Source organism: Gallus gallus, chromosome 5, assembly GCF_016699485.2.
Source record: "Gallus gallus isolate bGalGal1 chromosome 5, bGalGal1.mat.broiler.GRCg7b, whole genome shotgun sequence".
NCBI classification, from domain to species: Eukaryota; Metazoa; Chordata; class Aves; order Galliformes; family Phasianidae; genus Gallus; species Gallus gallus.
Window position 1 is genome coordinate 12212762 of NC_052536.1, and position 16929 is coordinate 12229690.

Here is a 16929-nt window from a genome sequence, read left to right on the forward strand (position 1 = left end):
CGCGTCACTTCCGCTGGGCGGGACCCGCTGTGAGGGGCGGGGCGCGAGGAGCCCCCAGGAACCCCGAGAAGCCCTGAGGGCTGACAGACGCGGGGGCCGAGCAGTCCCGCACCGCTTCCTGAGCTACAGGTGCCTGCAGGGGCTGCGGTCCTTGCTCTCATGTCTGCATGGGATGGTTCTGTGCGGCGTACAGACCCCTCCTCACCCACGCTGCCTTCTTTTCACCACAGTCCTGATTTAACCCCTTATCCCATAAGAGTTTCATCTTTCTCTCCTCCCCTTGTATTTTTGACCTCCGTGAGAAAGGCGCTGCAGTGACTCTCTACTCGTGACTCAGCCGTGGGTGACATCTCCCGGTGCCCGCCCTCCTTGTTGTTCCCTTTAAATCTTCCTTTAAAGCATCCTCTCAGTTTCAGACCTTCTCGTCGGTCCTCCCCCACAGGCGGTGGTTTACCAGCTTTTCTCTCATTTTCGTCTCTCTGTTCTCCTGTGATGCTCTCAAGAAGGATAACGATGCCACTGCTGTGTGCTCTTATCTGCCACCTCACCGGTGCTGCCGCGCTTCTTCCCTCAGAGCTCCCCCGCCCCGGCTGGAATTTCTCGTCTCTCCGCTGCTCCCTTCCTGAGCGGCCTCTCGGCGTGACTCACATTCCTGTACAGCAGGACGATCGGCACTATATGTGTCTGCCTATAGCTCTGGCCTTGCAATACCTTAAACCATTGCACAAACCGTGCTTGGTCTTTGTAAGCTCTTCGTACGCTCACGATGTGATGATCTGACGCAGACCAGGTTCGCCAGGGTTCCCAAGAACAGCAAGGCCGTGAGGGACAGGAGAAGGATCAGTTCTGGTGCTTCTAGGCCAAACTGATGTTGCTGCTAAAGGATAAATGAAGACAGAAAATGCTTCTTGTTTTTGTGCTTGTCTGATCTGTCTGACCCCGTGCACACTTAATCTCAAGCTTGCTTTGAACGAATGGTGAAAGTCAGCGAGTTTAAATCTACATATTCCAGAAAACCACAATAACCCCTCTCCAAGCTCCCACGCCCTGTCATTTCTGCCTTAGAAAAACTTCACCCATCTGCTGTTTCTGTGTACAATGCTTTTGCAAACAAGAACTTTGTTAACCTTTATTTTTATTAAACATTCTCACGTGAGGAAATTAGTGAGGATTAGAAGTGGTCAGAACATACTTAGGAAGTAGCAGACAGTATTCCACTGGAAAATGTCTTTGTCACAAGTTTTTTCATCAGCTGCACTCTATGACAGTTTTGCACACCGGCCACACACACTTCAGGCATACGGTTAATCCTATTAACTTTAAGTGTTTAGAGGATTACAGACTTAATTACAGACTATCTGCAGAGGTCAAACATCAAAGACTGTTCTGAGCCTGAGTTTTAGCATTTTCAGGATGAATAATATACGTGTAAGTTATCCTTTCCTCTTTCCATCCGTCATCCTTTCTGCACTAAGTTACGTGGGTGTACTAATAAAGCCTTTATTAGATAAACTGGATCGTCCTAATGTCCAGCAGATGGGTCCCTAGATCATAAACCAGTTAGATGTCAGCAGAACTGGCAGTGTGTGCTCAAAGGAAGCCCGGGACTTGGAAAACACAGGTTTGAAAGAATAGAGTTTGCACTGCATGGTGCCAGCCTACATTATAGCTACTTTGGAGTTAAATTACTGACTTCTAAGATGTTTTCCTAATGATATATTAAACAGAAATGGAAATCAAGAGTCTCGGGATGATAATTAGCTGGTGTTCACAGTGGGTAATTTAGACTTCTAACTTAGGTGTCTTTGGCTCCAAATAGGAATGTCAGCAAAACTGGGTTGGGGAGTGTCTCCTTCCTTCCCGAAAAGCAGGATCAATCGTGTTGAGGTCATTCCTGACATAAACGTGTCCAATCTGTACTTGAGAACTAACAAAACAAGGCTGTCATGCCCCATAGTAACCTCTCCCTCTGTTTCCTTAACTGCACCATGAGAAAGCTTTTCTAGCCTGTAACCCAGATCTCTGATGCCCACCAAACCTTTTCAGCAGACGTTTGTTGCTCTCTCCCTTAGGAATACAGCGTGCATATTTAGGGATGCCCTGCCACATCTCCCCTTCCTTAGGACAAACCACTACTTTTCCACCAGTGTTTCCTCACAACACTTCTAATTCTCTATTCTAGCCAAAGCAGAGTACAGTACACCAACGGGATGTTTACCAGCCCCAAACATAACAGGAGAATGGCTTCATCTGCCTGTCAAATGCTCTTTCTTTTTATATATCCCCTGGTGCTGTTTGATGTTTTTGTTACAGTGTGACGTGGCTGACTCCTGCTTGCTTTGTGACCCATGCTAACCACACAGTGTGTTTACATTGTGATGCCACCAGACCTGTAATTCCACAACCTGCATCTGGGATGTTGGTAATGCTGCCAAAAGCAAAGAGTGAAAGTACGTCTTTTGAATTACTTTTTCCCCCTGACCATACTTTGCCAAGTTCTACAGCAGTATCCTACTGCACTCGCTGCCCCTCCCAGCAGTGGGTTTGGTAAGCAATTTTTCTTATACACCATCCAAATGATCTGATGAAAATGTCAAATTGGCGCTATGGAAATACTCCTGTAGAATTCTGCTTGGTGTCTGGCCAAGATAACAATGTGTTCCTGCAAAGTACTCTTTAAGTCCAGTTCTACACCCAACCATGCACTCTTCCATTCAAGATTTCCTACAGCTTGCTTGTGAGACCACCATTCCTGTGAGACAGTGTTAGAAGTCCTCCTAAAAACAAGATATCTGCACCTGCTTTTCTGCTATAAACAGTGCTACCTCATCAGAGTGGGAAATGACCTTGTTTGACATGATTTATTCTAGACAATGTAATCTCACTCGTATCTTTGCTATCTTTTAGGTACTTAAATGTGTTAATGGAAGAGGTTTAACTAGAGAAGTTCATTGTTTAATGGCTCAGCTGGACGTGGAAGGGCACAGCTCCCTTACAAGGAATGCAAGGTAATTCAGAGAATACAAATTCCTCTGTAGGTGATCTAAAGTTACTGCTGATCTAAACTGCATATATTAAAAAACAACGTATTTCACAAAACATTACTTTTAAATTCCTGTATTTGGGAGACAGAAACACACAAGACACCAAGAAACAAACTTCACTACTCTTTGAGACAGATTTCCAAACAACTGCCTTGGTTTGTTTCAGGACAACTGCAGGTGCACACAAATCTGCGCCTCACCCAGCAGTCAGCCATGCAGCGCTCTGAGCCTGCATGTGAGCACTAAAGTCAGTGGGTGAACTCCATCACAGGGGTGAAGAACTGGGTCCTGTGGACTCCCTAGTAAGTAAGGACGCTACTGATGGAAGTACATCTTAGAGGGAAAAGGAAGAATGAAATCAGATCTGCCAGAACTGGAGGGTGATGATTCTGAGTAAAAACAGCTGAAGGAATAGCTGTATTTGCAAAGTGTTCTTTTAACTGTAGAAGAAATAAGAATAGGAAAAGAGAAAGCTATTATGTTTAATTTAGTTGTTTAGTCTATTTAATACTTTCATTACCAAAAGTAACAAGAGTTGCTTAAATATGTCAAAAAGCCCACAAAAGCATATAGGAAATACAAAACTAAAATGCCTATGATGTGGTATGTGCATACATATAGAGAGAGAGTAGGTAGAATTCTGAAAATATGATCCAAAGAAAAGATTGTTTTATAAGTGTATCCTCCTTCCCAAAGCTGCTAACAGGAAGGCAAAGAAAAAAAACCAAAAGTCAACAAACTAAACAAATGTGAAAAAGCAGTATTGAAACACTGAAGTGCAAATATAGTGCCCAGATGATACTGAGTTAATAAGAACAACGTAGGAAAGGCTGCAAAGCAACGGAGGCTTTCCTCTGTGATGGAGATTAGGCTGATATAGGTTGCTGGGGAAACATGAGCCTCTGGGGAGAATGTCCCTGATAGAAAACCTGGACTGTGAGACAGCCGTCCTGATTCAACAGGCAGCTTCCCACTGATCCATCGTTCAGTGCTGGGAAGCTCCCTGCCCTAGAAGCCACCTATAACCAAAGCTGCTGCCTGCATTCCATCTGAGCTCCCATCTAAGAGACGGTGCAAATACCGACTATGTGAAAATGCTACTTCCGATGCATGGAAAGGACAGCCCAATGGAGCGGCTGTGAGCACATGCATGTACGTACAGAGACGGCTGCGTGGGTGCTTACTGTGAAGCTCCTTTGCCCTCTCTCCGTATCACACGGGAGGATGCAGTGCAGTGGCACACACCCACCAGCCCATGTCACCGCTCATCAGTTTGTGCTTTCTACTCGAGAGCAAAGAAACACGTAAGGTGTAAGAATTAAGAACAACGATGGATATTAGAAAGGTGAAGTTTAGAAACGAAGGCGGTAGCCCATAGGAGTCCTCCATGAGGACCTTTTCTTCTTGATTGAGTTGGGTTTGGGAAGGCAGATGGCGCTGGTGCCTTCACTATAGCAGCAGCTGGAGCCCGCAGTAGGCGGCGATGTTGCACAATAGCACATTCGAACAGGCATCTGTGACCCTTCCCCGGTGCCAGCCCTTGTTGTTCGCGCTGGCTGCTTGACAGGCACTTTTCTACACAGTGTCTTGCCTTGAAAGGCTCTGCATCACTTGACTGTGGGATTCGAACCCTCCAGAGTCCTCAAGGAGGAGATCTTTCCGCGGAGAGCTGCTGAGAGATAACTACATAACAAAAGGAGCATACCAAAGCTTTATCTATTTTGCTGCAAGTATTCAGCTCTCTTTGCAATCACACATGCCCGTGAATCTGAGAAATACGTGTTTGCCACATGCAGTTGCAGATGGTTGTGGCATCTGAAGCGGATCAAATAGATTGTACATTTTCTCATATTGCTTTGGAGCCAAAGCATCTTCTTTGCAACTGAAATATTTGGATTTATTTCGTAAACAGTGCCGAGAGCCTGACTGGAAGATCTCCATCAGGACCATGGCATTCCTGAAAGTCAGGATCCTGGCTGATTCTACTGATCTGTACTACGTTATATGTGAAAATAAAAATACAATAAGCTGCCAAATGAAAGCAATCTCAAAAATGAACTGCTTCTCAAAATTCTTCTGCTCTCTCACTATTACACCTCTTAATCTCAACCTCTTTTCTCCTAAAGAAACTCATGTCCAGATTACTGAGTGCCCCCATACTCCAATTTAACAAATCCAATCTCTTTTGTATATAATCAGGGAACAAGGTACAGAATCAAGGACAGAACGTACCTTCACCTCTCCATCAAATCAGAGTACTACATTCTGTATTTCCACTGCTTATGTTTAGCCAGTGTATCCAAGTATGATGCAAAACAGCCTAGGTAGAGAAGTTTGATTTTAAACTGATTTCACTCACTTTCTCTTATAGGCCATTTCTAACCTCTCCTAACATTTCTAACCTTTCCTTTCATGTGCATGAAGCTGGAGATGTGCATGGCCACATACATGCATGACTTGCACTGGTACAAGCCAGGAGCTGCTGACCAAGCACAGGCAGTGCCTTCACCAGCTGGGCGCAGTCCTTCAGATAATAGATAGTGATTATGATAATAGAGTCCACAAACAGTCCCATCGAGGCAAATTAATCAGGTCCAGAGTCCAAACTAGGCAGGTCAGCTAATGGACTCCATGGTCCACCCAGAAGCAACAGGAGATGGGACCAGAGGGAAGGCTGAGACAAGGCTGCAAAACAGGTCTAAGGTCCACCTTTGGCCACCACTGTAGGGCTGAAGACAAAGCTACAGGGTAGGTCCAAGGTCCACTAGGAGAGAGAGCTGGAGCCAAGCTGCCTTCATCAGGAGGCTCACCAGAAGGCAGCCTGAGGTTTTCCAGAGCCAGGTCCTTGAGAAGCTGCACAGCGTATGCTGCAATCCTGGTGACCTTCTGATTTTGGCACATCTGCTCCTGCCCCTCTTTTAGCCCTTCTTGTTTTTCTTGATGATTTTGCACTTGTACACTGCCAATCATACTTTGTCCATACCAACCTTCATGTTTCTCTGCCAAATCCCTATGGCTGTACTGTTGCGTTAGAGAAGTCTTTATCTGGTAGCCAGGCTGTAAGCAATTAGCTGCAAAATAACACTTCAGCCATCATCAGGTAACGAGTCAAAACCTAGTGCAGGCTGAAAACAGCAGCGTGAGGTGTTACCTGTGTGAAACAGAATGTAGCAAACAGATTGCTGCCTCTGCCACGAGCTCTGTCTTCTGAGTGCAGCCCCCACATGGAGCACTTTACAGTCCCCTCATCACACAGGCAGTTTTCTCAGCATGGCTCACTGCAGTGACAGGCAGGATTTGCCATGCAGCTACTATTGCCAAAAATCAAGAGTACTGTATTTAAAGCTAATATAATAAGTTACTGACTATCTTCCTCTGGTAAGTCCGGCATCTTGCAGTATGTTGAGCCTCAGTGCAGGGCTGGTGGGCTTAGAAATAAAGAACATGAGGTCATTTGGAGCAACGTAGTTTCAGTTGAGCAAACAAAAAGGTATTTTCATTCTAAAACACCTTCAGCAAATCACTTGGCTGCACATATTTAAGTTTTTTATGCAACTGTTTATTAGCTGAACATATTTCAAACTCAGTTCTTCACGTTCAACTCAGATTTCCTGGGAGGGCTCTGCAATTTGTAGAGCACACTGTATTCATTTGGTGCAACTCTGAGAAGCAAAGAAAGTGTGGTGCTGCAATGAACGATGCTATCGCTGCTGACTTGCTCCCCCAAAATATCTTCTGAACAGTTTTTCAGCCAGATAGCCCGCCGTGTTATCCCTGGCACAAACAGAAATCGGAGAGAAAAGCAATCCATTTTGTCCGAGCATACCTTGGTAAATCTAATTCCATTCCAATAAATGAGCAGCGCAAAGAGGATTGGAGCTTACCGTGAAATACTGAAATAAAGGTCAGATTTGCAGCAAGCATAAATCAACATTCTTGCATGGCTTAAGTGGATTTATGCCCATTTATTCTAGGCAAGAATCTGGCTCATTACCACTGGCTGAACTACAAATAGACCATCGAGCAGGAGTTTGAGTTTTAATACCGATTTCCTTGACTTTGTTAGCTTAAATCAGTTTATAAATATTTGGAAGAGTTTATTCACCTAAACTGAGAAGGAAGTTGGTCTCTGCAAGTTGGATATATTCCCTCCCTTGAAAGCAAGCTTTTGAAACAGGATCTGTGCAGAGTTATTAAACAGCTTGAGCAGAACGAGTTGTCAGCTTTTCTAATCCATACATTTCAAGTTTCGAAATGCAGCCTTTAGGGCAACATAAGTAACACAAAATCGGCCCATCCATCATTCAAGGTTGTGGTGCTTTGGTGGTGCTCAGCAGGAGATGATTTGGTGTTATAGGCTCATTCTCTTCTGAAGCACTCTCCTCCAGATAGTGCCATGTGAATATTTAGAATCATGGAATCACTGAATCATAGAAAGGCCTGGGTTGAAAAGGACCACAATGATCACCCAGTTTCAATCCCCCTGCAACGGGCAGGGTCTCCAACCACCAGACCAGGCTGCCCAGAGCCACATCCAGCCTGGCCTTGAATGCATCCAGGGATGAATTAAAAAGCACGCAGCACACGGAAATTAAGCAAAGTGCAGCACAAGTGAGCCGATACTGGGATCTGTGCAGAATGGCAGGAGAATCCAAATAACAATCTCAGGGTTTTATGTTCACTGAATAGGAGCAGGTGTCCCACATGCATTTGTGGATGGCTTCAGCTAGCCAAGCTAGCAGTGCAGAGAGAAGAAACCTGGCCAGCAGCACTGGCTATTTCATCGTCCCTTATTTGTGCTGGCACCGGTGTTTGTACAATTGCGCAATGAAGCCGGCTGGGGACCATTCAGCTGAAAGCAAACCCAACAACAACAACAACATGTTAATTCCCCTAAGGCCATGGCTTTCAGCAGAGCAGCCAGACTGTTCATTGAACTCTGCCCTCTCAGTGGGCTGGAGAAGGAGGTTAAGGTCACTGCTCTGCAGAAGGACGGCTACCTGCCATTTTCCCTGTTAAATGGGTTCAAGTGCAGCTGGAAGAATGAATTCCAGGCCTGAAATCCTGACTGCCAGTCCCTCAGCAGGGCTGGAGGGAAGCAGGGCATGGATGCACAAGAGAAAAACCTGGGCCATGGGAACGTCCCTGGTGGGCAAAGCCAGGGGAGATCATGGACTGAGCTACTCACCTGCAGTAGCTCTGCCCTGAGACTGGCTGGACTCTGGCGAAGTCAGATTTGCTTTGTGAAACCCCCGAACTGCTCACAGTTGATTTCTATTCCTTTTTTAATCCTTCTTTTTTTTCCCCTTTTTTTCCCTTTTTCCTTTTTTCCTTGGTTACCAATTGATGAATCACAAATGCTTTTCTGCTGCACCATTCTCTCAATTCCCTTTGCTGTTACAAAGGTTGTCTCACTTACAGAGGGCTTCCCCTCTCAGCTTCATTTCTGTAGCCAGATCCTCTAGCCTCTAGCAAAGTCAAACCCTTAGATATCGTTTACTGCCACAGAAAGTGACAAATCCTAGAGTTTCCTGCATATGGCTAAGAACAGTGAAGAAAGCCATTATTTCAACAGAAACTTTTTTTTTTCCCCCAACTAGTAAAACTGTTCAAAGCATTTTAAAAACACCACACACATATAGGAGCAAAACAACCTTGTGCCAGAATTGTGCCATTATGTCTCAGAAACTTAAAGGCAGAGCTGTGCTGAGCAGGCAGGAACAGCCTCTGAGGATCCTTTGCCCACCTGATCCGCCTTTCAGATGAATCACAAAGCAGAGGCCACTGCCACTTACTGATGTCACGTATCTCTCAGTATTTCCCATGACCACAGGAGTTTTAGCCTGCATGTCTTACTTAACTAATGCTGCCACGAGTTATTCTGCTTCCCTTGTTTAAATTCCCTGGCAGTTTTCAGTTCAGTTAGTTAAATAAACCATCATTTCCTGCCTCACATGTCAACAATTGTGGTCCAGGGATCCCTAAGGGTCTCACCGCCTTCAGATCAGCTGCTTCACAATCTGAGCACATTCTGCTCCTTCTTTAAAGCATTCTCTGTGCTTTTATACAGGAGGACTTCCCCTGTAGAGGAAATCCAGGCTTTGGTAAATATAATGGGCAAGACATTTTCTCCAGCATCAGAGGGATTGGAGGAAGCATTGCACCTGCGGTGCTGAGCCTTGGATTCAACAAGACTCAGATCGTGCCACTCAAGGAGACACTCTTTGGTTGGGGTTTCAGACAGCGGAGGGGCATGGCAAAGCGCTGTCTTATTGGTAGTTAGAGGCCTCCACCACATCACAACATTGATTTTGGCCTGTACTTCTAGGCTACTGCCCTATGCACATTTCTGCACTTTTGCTTTTTGGTCATCAATCCTGAAATCTCCTGAAGATACCTTTGGACTTTCCACTACAGGTGAGGTCAGGGCTCCTTTATCAGGCAAACTGCTGACCAGACAACAAGCTGCAGATTGCTGCCCATTCTGAGACTGCAGCTACAACTTTAACTCCTTCCTGTGAACCGGTTCGTTGGAGGTGAGGAACTGATACCCTCCTTTCTGGTAAACAGTATCCGAGATAACGATCTCATATACGTTGTCAGTGCTAACCAGCATTCACTTAATAAATGCCACATCCTCCTGGAGCATTGCTGTGTTTGAGCAGTGGAAGGATGGATACCAGTCCCGGTTTGGATCCAGTGCTAGAGAAGCCCAGTGTCTGATATCAGCTTCTCACCCCTCAGAAACCTCCTGCTGTACTAGCTCAGCAGCACTTGGCTTGGCAGGTCTGCAGGTCCCCTCCAGCCAGCCAAACTCCTGGTCTCAATTCAAACCCACAAACACTTCTGCCGGGAGCAAAGGGCACTGATTTATTTGCATGTTTGCTAATGTGGTATAAAAGTGGGCAGCATTAGGCTGTTAGTGACTCCCATCCAAGGCAACAGTAATGCTGCACTCCATCTTAAGCAGGCGGCCATCTGCCTATTGAACGTTTTTGTAATGGTCAAGTACACAAAGGTCCCAGGCAAAGATTCTCCATTGGAGGGACCTGAAGAGTGCTCAGGGCCCCAGCCGCACAGCTGGGCAGCCCCTGCTCCCAGTGGCAAAGAGATCTCTGCTCAGAGCTTTCTTCTCAGCCTTTTCCCCTTCCCATCTGAGCCCCCTTTTCCAATTCTGTGGCAGGGAAAGGAAGCCTCGTGTCCATGGAGAAATCACCAGGCTTGGGTGCCACAAGAATGGCATCTGCCCGCTACTTACCTCCAGGTCCTTTCTGTATGGATGGTTTTTGTGACGAGCACAGTGCAGACAAATTGTGATGGCTTGTTTGTACAGACACACGTTCAGAATTAAAGGTCATATTCCAAGGTCGTTAGTGAGGCAAAGCTCTTAGCCAAGTGCGTATTTCACAACCTAGGCCGTGCTGGGTAACTGGTTTGTCTGTGGGAAACCTCTCTGATTTGCACAGAGATATGTGAATAATAATTGGCTTAAAACCTATCATTACTGAGACTTCTGTCAGGTGCAAAAAACAAACAAACAACAACAACAAAAGGACGGCGTTCCTCCTATCTACACAGTATAAACTCTTTCCCCAGTATTTTCCCAAAGCCTCCATACATGAGCAAGCCATTGGGTCTTCTGCTTTATGCTTTTCAAAGCTAAGGAGGCAGTGACAACTTGAGGTGCAGAGAAGAGAAAGGTAGCAGGTGTGGGGTGGGGATCCTGCCCTGTGCCAGCAGCTGGCCGTGCTCTGCTCATGCAGTGTCAAGGAAGGGAGCTACTGCTCGTTCTTTGCTGACTTCTAGAAGAATTAGGTTTTCTCTTCCTCACTGTGGTTGTCTTCAATCTTAAGTCAACTCCTGGCAATTGTCATGCAACACATAAGTTGCTGTGATCCTAAAGGAAACCAATCCCAGTGACAGCAGCGTGTTTCTTTCTAAGTTTGAGTGTGCACAAAGAATCTGCTGCTTCTTGAATCTTCTGTGTCAAACACTTCTCCTCTGCCATCTACAGCCTGGCTTTGTGGCACAGAAATCAGGTTCTGGAGCTAAAACTGGGGTGTGGGATTGTTATTGACATCTCATTCATCTATTTATCCAAAATTCAGGGGAGAAAATCTCTTTCAACTGAGCTGGGCTACTTTCAAGCCTTTGCTGATAACGCCCCAGGCAAATTCACAACTCTGACATTTAATGAGCACGGCTGATTGCCTCCAAGAGTTTGACCAGCTGCCAAATTGATATGCCTGTGTATCCCATCAGTGACTGTTATATCTCATTTGTTTTTTCCTTCTGATCTCTGTTCAATTGATTTTTGGCCAGCTTGTTTGGCAGTTTTGCTGAAGCACTGCAAAACGGACCGGAGATAGGAGCAACGCTAAGCAACCAGATGTAGGACCGGAGCATTAAGAAAGCGTATTTGTTTTCCACTGTTTAAACACAATTTACCAGTTGGGAAGCTGTCTTGCAGGTTGTATTGCAGTTCCATTAAACTAATCCAGAACACAAACAAATCACACAGTGTGGTCTCAGGAACATGCCTCGTGCAAATACCCCCGCATGCAGGAAGTGATACGGTAGGAATGGCTTCAGCAGCAGTAGCTGAGACACGGATGGGAGTGAAGGGCTGCCTAGGAGAAATGGGATGCTGTGTCTAATATGCCACAATTGGGTAGGGCTACATTTTCCCCATGCCTTGAATTTTTCTCATCTCTCTTTATCTTGGCTCTGGCCCTGGCCCTGCCAGTGTTCCAGTGATCCCCCACGATCTCAGAGCAGCTGCTGAGAGGCGGATGGAGATCCCTATGGTGGGAGAAAATTGCAAGGAAAGAGGGTGAGGAGGGGACTTCAGTTGCTCACCTGGAGCATGATTGCTGAGCTCGTGCCATAAGCACAGAAATAGGACCCTAAATGCAAAATCAAAACAGGCAGCTGAAAAGCTAAAGCCCTGCTGTGACAGATCATGAGATACACTGTGTTGCTCACCTCTTGCTGCTCACTGCTGCTGACCCTACCACTGAAGTTACTTGGATGAATAACTTCAGGTAGATGACACTTTGGAAAACTGAGGATAGACCACTAACGGCAGAGATCTCTGCCAAGTGCCCACCTTGCAGGCTTGCCTCCTTTCAGATTATAAGTGTTGACATTCCCTGCACAAATCTGAACTCTTTGTGTTCTTCATTTGATATCCTGTTCATTTCCTGGTCTGAGAAAGAGAACACCGAGCAGAATGGCAAACTGCGTCACTAGGCAGGGTGATGCTGCCCAGACCTTTTCTTGCCAGGCCTGAAACTGCTCCCAATTGCAATAACAAGAGCTAGTTTGTGAGGCAGCGGGTCCCACTAATGGGGTAAGATCAGTATATTTCACGTGGCCCGGAACCACTGACTTTTAAGTCAAGAATTATGCTTAAATAAGTTAATAGAAAAAAAATCATAGCCTGCTTTGCCCCCCCCAATTCTGCTTTCATGTGTGTAAGATTAAACACCTCCTTCTTCACTGTTTTAGCTCTTCCCTGACTTCCCCTGGCTTTATCCCCACCTCCTGTAGCTGTCCTCTCCCCCTTGGCCAAGCAGCGGCTCCTCTGACCTGGCCAGACCACCTCTTTCACTCAGAGGAGAATGGCAGGGAATGGGAACAGCCTTGGCTCTGCCTCTGCCACCTCTGCTCCGAGCTCCCCTGGCCCAGCAAAGTGGGTCAGACCCCGTGTGGCAGAGCCCTGGCTTCCAGAACCCAGGTGAAGTACCTTCACCCGTCAGCGAGTTAATAGTTCTTCTGCAGAGCTGCTTTGTACCCATCAGTCTGAAAACTTGAAGGATAAAAAAGGCTGCAGTCCACTGTGGGAAAGGGGAAGGTTTTGACTTTGCTTTGTCAGATTTATTTCTAGGCTCATGACTTCACAAGAAAAAAATCCATAGAAATTGCATCGTTCCGATTCCCATCACACCCTTTTCTTCCTTCTCTGTCTCGATCTTATAGGCTGCTATTTTAAAAACTGTTTGCAGTTGAAAATAATGCTGTGCATCACTGAGAGGGCTGGAATGCTGCCTTCCCCAGGGGAAAGCACTTGCCCTCCCATCCCTGCGGGATGGGGCAGCATTCAGCCACATGTCTCTGAGCAGCTCTTCTGCCTCCTGCTCAGTGCTCCCTTTGCTCGGTCTCCTTCCTCATGCTCTCTGGACAAGGTAATTCTCAACCAGAGCAGGGCAATGTGCCTCCAGATACACTGGTGTGTCCGTGTGCAGGGCCTTTAAAGAGCTGGGGTATACGGGAGCGTGGCGGTTAAACGCTGATGTGTGCATTAAGTTGTTGTGGTCTATTTTTAGCAGTTGTGGCCTCTGTGTATTACAACCCGAAGTCACCTCCCTGTTTATAGTCACAAAAAAGCAACTAAAAAAATACATTAATCAGACCTGCAGACTGGCCAAAAAGGAATCTTGTCTCGGTATTTGTAGAACAAACAAACATTAGCAACCATAGGAGTGTCTTTGTGTTCTCTTTGGTTAAACGTGGACCTCCTCTGCTGCTGACCCGTTGGCTGAGCAGTAGAGGTCCCAGCGTTTGTGCTGTGAGCAGTTGTCACCAACACCTGGGGTTCTTTAGGACAGTGCCACAAAGCTATGATGGCCATTAGGAAGTAGGAGGCCAGGTTTTGCACTTAGTGATTGAGGCCTGACCCTTTGTTTGACTTAAATCATAGTTACTGCAGCATACCTGTGCTGAGATGAGCTCCCTAAGCATAGCTGCTCCTGGTGTGCACCAGTGAGAGTCAGAAGAGCACCAGACTGCTCATGCTCTCTTTTCTTGTCTGGTCTGAAAAAAAGCCCAAATCTGCATATCCCTCTGGCTAGTGCAGTGCTGGGGTTTCTCATCTCACACAGTTGGCTTTGTTGGCTTTGCGCTCTGCTCTGAATGCAGAGGAGCCCTTCTTTCACGTTTGCTATCTGATTTCATGTTTCCTCGTGCCCAATCTGTCTGACTGCCTTTGCTTTTCTCAGAATGGCTCCAATCGCCCCTTTTTGCCATCTCAGAGGAAAGGCACAATTGCATTATTGTACTGTGTGAATGCGTTTTCTCCTGTGTGTAGCTGAATGGGATATTATTTAAATATCTTAAGCATGCTCCTAGTTGGAGTAATGACATGCTAGGAATGGCAGAGTGAGGAGTATTCACATTCAAACTCCTGAATTTTGGTGAACGAGTAATCAAAGCTCCATCACTTCCTACACAGTTCAACATTTCGTTAAGCAAACGGTTACCATAAAAACACCATCTGACCACATTAAAACAAATAAACAGAAACCCCCAAATGGTTATTTATGGTGATCTTCAGGTCACGTGAAATCTTTGCTGAGCCCTTTGCAAAGGAGAAGCTGACTTGAGGTGCTGAAGGCCAACCAGTGCCCGCTCCTGAACCAGCCACCCTGCTTCAGCTCACCTCATGCTACCCTGGACCGGGCATCAGTGCCAGCACCCGAGAGCCCACGCTCCGTGGCAGATCAGGGGGATGATCTGCAATAAAAAATGACCTGGTAAGATACGTTTCCTTGTTTCTGTGCGTGCGTGCTCAAAAGCGGGCTCGGTTTCACTGCGTGATCCATGGAAAAGCTGTACCAAGGTCAGTGCTGGAGCACAGGCAGGCAGCAGCAAGGGGTGAAATGGAGCATCCCTGGGAGCCAGGAGGGAAAACAACACTCACTGATATTACTGCCCATGATACTGACTTCTGAAGCCGCTGCCTTAGAGCAAAGCAGCTCAGTTAGTGCCTGGAGTCTGGTCCTTAGTGAGGCTGTTCCTACTATTTACATCTTTTTGCTTACAGCTTTATTCTCAGCAACAGGTTAGTCATTCCCTTGGCAAGTTTATTGCTATAAATTTGCTTATATGCAGTTATTCAAAAGTCAGCGTGTCATGCTTTAATTTAATCTAATCTCTTTGTTTAAACGAGAAACCCTGACCTTTTATCATCACAGTCACTATAATTACAACAACACTTTAACTAAAAAAGCCTTCAACTAAGTTTACATTTAACTCAGTCATTGTTTGTTTCCTGCAAAATGTTTCTGTAATTAATTTCATTGGGTTTGACCTGAAGCCTATGGAGGTGAATGCAGAGACTTTCATCATCCTGAACAGGCTGCAGATCAGACAGCCCATGACTGCTCGAAGAGGCAAGGGTAAAGGACTTGAAATGGAAACCACCTGGTTTGCTGTGTGTTTTTGGAGGGTTTTTTTCACATAGCAGCATCAAACTAATGGCAGTGCTGCAGAGGTGGAAACTCGTGTAGACACAGCCCTGGAAAGCAGAAGTTTACACTCTATTTCCAATAAGAGTACTATGCCAACCATAGAGCAAGCTGCACTGTGTTACACTCAGACACCCTCCAAGATACAACGAGAGACAGAAGGGGAGGTCTGTGGCAGAACTGGGACTAAAATGCAGATAATGTGAGTGCAACCTTAATGTCTGACCCCAACCCCACTCTCAGCTATGCCTCTTATTCCACTGAAGCGCACATTTATTTGTACGACTGCAATATTCTGCAATCATTTCCTTGTCTGACAGCGTTACAGGAGGGATGACATTGATCTAAAAGGAAGGGCTGACTCTTCAGTGTCTCTATCAACCCTGGTGCTGTTTGCTCGAGCAGCAGCAGTTATGGACTCTGCCACTGACAGCAAGAAATAAATCCCTCCAGTGTTTCCATGATAAGATGACTCTTTGTAACAGATCACTCACACATATCTCACAGGGCTCAAAGTTTCCTTATCTTCCAGCCATTCCTCTTTTCAGCATTATTAGATGCTCTGCAACGTCCAGCCTGGGAAGAGAGGCTTGAGCGGAAGGGACTTTTGCTGCCCACTTTATATGGTGCTGTTAGAAAGCAGCCATTGTGATTTGTGACTGCGTGTAGCAAAAACATACAAAGAGCTGTACTTGTTCCCAGCAGCACAAATACACATGGGTTACCATGAGATGAAAAGCACTTAGCAGTGCACCCTGAAGTCAGCAGTTCTGGACAGAGACACGGGCTGATCTCAGCATGTTTCCTTCATAGCAAAACCACATTGTTGTCTTCGGACTGTTTCCAACTCAGGAAAACAAATGAGCATTAACAATCCAGAAGTTTTTAAAACTTTAAAGCTTAAAAAATGTGCAAAACCCCATCTTTAGCAATGCTGATATGCTTTAAAGCTCTTCTTGAAGCTTCTCAAACATTTGTAATTCTCCTGCTCCCGACCTAAACTCAGATCCATGCTGTTATTTATGCTGGATCTATTGTTCCTTACACTTCGGCCACTTGCTGGCCCTTTCTCAGGGACTGCACAAAGTCTGGTGACAAACACAGAGTGCTTTGTGCCAAACAGGAAAAAGGTAATGCTTTCAGATAGGATGATAATGATAACAGCGGGGAGAAGCACTTTGGACTTTTCCTAGAGGGTATGCCGATCCTCCTTATCTTCTGTTTGTGCTTTCTTTTGGCCCTAGGAAGAAAAAAATAAGAGGAGAAAGGCGGCTTAGCTCTGTGCCCAGCAGGAATACAGAAGGTGATATTACAAGGACACATTCTTCAGCTGTCCAGCAAGAGCAAATTTGCAGTGCAGTCTAACATGCTTTCTGAAGCATTTCCTTAGTCCAGCTCCTAAACGCTGCCTAATTCTCATCTGCCAAAATAGGAATGTTAAGTGGCTTGCCTTCTACAGCTGGTTGGTAATAGAGCAGGAGTCTGTAGGCACCATTCGGATCTTCCTCTGTAAAATCAGTTTTTTTCCTTAACTAAGCCTTCAGTGGTCTACAGAAAGTATCTAATTAAAGCCTTCCCATCGTGGGTAAGGTAAGGCACATAAGAAGTAAAAGAGCAGCTGAGATCACACAGATAAG

The 16929-nt window shown here is 45.8% G+C and overlaps 1 long non-coding RNA gene across 2 annotated transcripts; it reads left to right on the forward strand.

The window, feature by feature from the left end:
- Positions 1–19: 19 nt before the first annotated feature.
- Positions 20–3453, forward strand: LOC121111037. Of its 2 annotated transcripts, none has more exons than XR_006939341.1 (3): positions 20–2547; positions 2908–3008; positions 3211–3453. It is a non-coding gene; the product is annotated as an uncharacterized LOC121111037 (long non-coding RNA). The 2 variants fall into 2 exon arrangements; XR_005860154.2 differs by having other exon boundaries at positions 20–2450.
- Positions 3454–16929: the final 13476 nt, after the last annotated feature.